The following is a 5000-nucleotide window of genomic DNA, read 5'->3' on the forward strand; positions in this document are numbered from 1 at the left end:
GCTGTCGTGGCATTGCCGGCGGGAGACAACACGCGCCACCTACGGTGACCGGCAGCTCCAACGCCAGCGCCACAGAAGGACAAAAGCCCCACTTGGGTGCCGAAGCGAACTCTCCCAGCACAGCGCACGCGCCAACACGTCCGCACAGCTGCGATACAAACCACCTGCGAGAACCGCTGGGGCGACCGAGCAGCAGACGGCGTCGCGGCGCCGAGCGCCGGGCGGCGGCGCATCCTCAGCGCACACAGTCCTCAATCGGACCAGCACACTGCAGATGGCCACCGCGCTTCGCACCGGGCCCGCGAGGACCTACTTTGGCCGCAAGGCGCCGCGAGCAGGGGGCGCCGGCGCGCAGCTGCGCCGCCTGCCGCGTCCGTCGGCCGGCGCGCCTGCCACTGGCCGCCCCCACCAGCCGGCTGTAGCGCGTGCGCCCACGCACCGCGCTGCCAGCACGCCGGGCGGCCCCCCCTCACCGGCCGGGGACGGTCCCACCCAGCCACCGCCGCGTATCGCCTCACACCCAGATCCCCTTTCGCGTTCGTGGGCATGGTGGGTCCCCTTTCACGTTCGTGGGCATGGTGGGTATCCCTGAAACAACCGGTTAATAGCTCGACCGATCGTCGCCAACACTGATTCACCTCTAGCGAGAACAACCGCACCACAACGGGTTACCTGTTGTTCATTTGCGTAACGTCACCAGCAAACGTAGACGTCCATCGCCATTTGCAACGAGTATTGCATGCCTGTGTCAGGTGTCACAACACACTACGTCTGCCCACATAGACGCAACAACATGTGCACGCCTCGAGAACACGTGGAAGGTAGCCCCCGTACGTATGCGGTGTCCATTGCGCGAACGACTGTCAGCCGGCCTCTGCAGGATGTCGCAGATGTGGAACGCGGTGCAACATGCTATCACGGTGTGTGAGAAGAGACGACTACGTCCGAATACACGCTCCACTACATCAACAGACTGCTCATGCTGATCGCCATCCAGGGCGTCCGTTCCTCCCACACGTCTGAATGGCGTACCACACTGCAATCCAGCTCTTATAGGGAGACGACACGTAGCTGCGTGCACAATATTTGGACTGTATGGTCTGCCGTTGCTAGGCGCAGTCGTCGTACGGTCACACATGTGCCACGATGTATCATTCAGTACATACGGACCAATGTGCAGTACAGTTTGTGGGTTTTGCGTACATCGGCGGACAGGTGACAGGCCGTACCACAACGTAGGCTGAGTACGTCGGCATGCGAAGGGCATTGAACATGCAAACTTCTCAACGACCAGCTTGCGAAGGCAGGGGGGAAGGGGGGGGGGCATGTACGTCCTGCTGCTATCCACATTACAGTGTATAGCAGGAGCATGTGGAAAGTCAGCAACACCTGCAAGGTGTTTAACATGACGCGATACACAGGGGACCGGGCAGTGCGAATAGCGAACTATATTGCGAGGGTTGCGGTTAGGCAACACTACACTAATTTAACGAGTTGCATAACAATTACAGAGCAGGTTCAGCGACAACGTGCGTCAGGTTAAGGCGCAATATAGGTTAGGTTGAGGCACAATATAGGTTAGGTTAAGGCACAACATGGGTTACGTTAAGGCACAAATTGGGTTACGTTAAGGCACAACATGGGTTACGTTAAGGCACAACATGGGTTACGTTAAGGCACAAATTAGGTTACGTTAAGGCACAAATTAGGTTACGTTAAGGCACAAATTAGGTTACGTTAAGGCACAAATTAGGTTACGTTAAGGCACAAATTAGGTTACGTTAAGGCACAAATTAGGTTACGTTAAGGCACAAATTAGGTTACGTTAAGGCACAAATTAGGTTACGTTAAGGCACAAATTAGGTTACGTTAAGGCACAAATTAGGTTACGTTAAGGCACAAATTAGGTTACGTTAAGGCACAAATTAGGTTACGTTAAGGCACAAATTAGGTTACGTTAAGGCACAAATTAGGTTACGTTAAGGCACAAATTAGGTTACGTTAAGGCACAAATTAGGTTACGTTAAGGCACAAATTAGGTTACGTTAAGGCACAAATTAGGTTACGTTAAGGCACAAATTAGGTTACGTTAAGGCACAAATTAGGTTACGTTAAGGTACAATATGGGTTAGGTTAAGGTACAATATGGGTTAGGTTAAGGTACAATATGGGTTAGGTTAAGGTACAATATGGGTTAGGTTAAGGTACAATATGGGTTAGGTTAAGGCACAACGTAGGTTAGGTTAAGGCACAACATAGGTTAGGTTAAGGCACAACATAGGTTAGGTTAAGGCACAACATAGGTTAGGTTAAGGCACAACATAGGTTAGGTTAAGGCACAACATAGGTTAGGTTAAGGCACAACATAGGTTAGGTTAAGGCACAACATAGGTTAGGTTAAGGCACAACATAGGTTAGGTTAAGGCACAACATAGGTTAGGTTAAGGCACAACGTAGGTTAGGTTAAGGCACAACGTAGGTTAGGTTAAGGCACAACGTAGGTTAGGTTAAGGCACAACGTAGGTTAGGTTAAGGCACAACGTAGGTTAGGTTAAGGCACAACGTAGGTTAGGTTAAGGCACAACGTAGGTTAGGTTAAGGCACAACGTAGGTTAGGTTAAGGCACAACGTAGGTTAGGTTAAGGCACAACGTAGGTTAGGTTAAGGCACAACGTAGGTTAGGTTAAGGCACAACGTAGGTTAGGTTAAGGCACAACGTAGGTTAGGTTAAGGCACAACGTAGGTTAGGTTAAGGCACAACGTAGGTTAGGTTAAGGCACAACGTAGGTTAGGTTAAGGCACAACGTAGGTTAGGTTAAGGCACAACGTAGGTTAGGTTAAGGCACAACGTAGGTTAGGTTAAGGCACAACGTAGGTTAGGTTAAGGCACAACGTAGGTTAGGTTAAGGCACAACGTAGGTTAGGTTAAGGCACAACGTAGGTTAGGTTAAGGCACAACGTAGGTTAGGTTAAGGCACAACGTAGGTTAGGTTAAGGCACAACGTAGGTTAGGTTAAGGCACAACGTAGGTTAGGTTAAGGCACAACGTAGGTTAGGTTAAGGCACAACGTAGGTTAGGTTAAGGCACAACGTAGGTTAGGTTAAGGCACAACGTAGGTTAGGTTAAGGCACAACATAGGTTAGGTTAAGGCACAACATAGGTTAGGTTAAGGCACAACATAGGTTAGGTTAAGGCACAACATAGGTTAGGTTAAGGCACAACATAGGTTAGGTTAAGGCACAACATAGGTTAGGTTAAGGCACAACGTAGGTTAGGTTAAGGCACAACGTAGGTTAGGTTAAGGCACAACGTAGGTTAGGTTAAGGCACAACGTAGGTTAGGTTAAGGTACAACGTAGGTTAGGTTAAGGTACAACGTAGGTTAGGTTAAGGTACAACGTAGGTTAGGTTAAGGTACAACGTAGGTTAGGTTAAGGTACAACGTAGGTTAGGTTAAGGTACAACGTAGGTTAGGTTAAGGTACAACGTAGGTTAGGTTAAGGTACAACGTAGGTTAGGTTAAGGTACAACGTAGGTTAGGTGAAGGCGCAATGTAGGTTAGGTTAAGGTACGATATACCTTAGGTTAAGGTACAATATCGCTTAGGTTAAGGTACAATATAGCTTAGGTTAAGGTACACGTTGTAGGGAAAGGTGTATTTTGGGGGGGGAGGGGGCGGCAGGTTCGTTGATAGTGATTATCGTAAGTGCATGCCTGCGGGATCATCCGATTTGTCACGTCAGGATGCACTTGTGGCTCATGACAGGCGGCGCTCCGATTCCAAGGTTGTGGCAGATCTGTGTCTTTCATTCCTGCCATTGTTTGTGTACTGTGACAGGAGGCAGTATTGTGATGTTGGGTGCACCCCTGTGTAGGACATGTGTGGGTGTTCGTGGCTTAGCTGAGCAATGGCGGATGTCGGAAGGGTGGGATATTCTGTTTTCTGGGTGGACCTCCCGGTCTGGTTATGATAGTGTGGATTGTGTAATGTGGCGGAGAGGATGCACCGGATGTTCTTCCATGCTGGTGGTTAGATATTGTGTGTGTGCCTGTTAGAGGCAGAGAGTAGTGTGTGATAGTGTCTGGCTGACGTGTGGTTCTCATTGTGTGCAGAGTCTTTCAGCATGTATAGGGACGGTTGTATATATTATCTGTATTCTGATGGCTCTGCATCTATTACTAATCAGTGCCGTGTATACGGTTACTCTGGTTCCAGTCGAAACTGTTCTATCTCTGTACATTAGTGACACTGCGGCTCCACTATGTTGCCGCCCCTGTCGGCCGTTTCCCCCAGTGTGTGGCTAATGATTATCAGCAATCAGTCTATTAGTCAATACCGGTAGTGTGACGACGTGAAATGTCCGGGATGGGGGAAGCTACACGCTTCCCGTGGGTCAGGGCCTAGAAAGACTCTTCCCACGCAGGAGGCTCGGACTGTCATTACTCTTCCGAGAAATATATTTGCCCAGCGTTTTTTGCGACTGCGAGTGCGACGCGTACGAGTACCGACATGGATGGGGCGCTTCCTAGCTGATCGCTCAGCATCGGAGAAATATATTTGCCCAACGTTTTTTGCGACTGCGAGTGCAACGCCCAAGGGTACCGACGTGGATGGGGCGCTTCCTAGCTGATCGCTCGGCATGGGAATCCGTACAGTGAGCAATGCGATCGCGTCTGTAGCTTGTACGTGGTACAGCTCGCAGCTCATGTATAGGGACAGCGGGAATGTCGCATATTGGACATAACTCTTCATGAAACGCAAGTTATAGGTGTGGATTGCACATTACGACTGCGGGAAACTTCCGCCGTTCATCCGCTGGCGTTGCGAGTTTGGCGGTTGGGGTGGGGCACGAGCGGGTGCGGGTGGTGTGATTGCCGGTCCACGACTTCGTGCGGCAGAGGCACTGGCGTTTGGGTGCTGTGGTCGACACAGGCTGCATGCTTTGTGGGTGGCGTCGAAAGATGGGCACTGTGGGCCCATCGATGTCTTAGTCGGCTTG

This window comes from Schistocerca serialis, unplaced genomic scaffold (assembly GCF_023864345.2).
Source record: "Schistocerca serialis cubense isolate TAMUIC-IGC-003099 unplaced genomic scaffold, iqSchSeri2.2 HiC_scaffold_322, whole genome shotgun sequence".
NCBI classification, from domain to species: Eukaryota; Metazoa; Arthropoda; class Insecta; order Orthoptera; family Acrididae; genus Schistocerca; species Schistocerca serialis.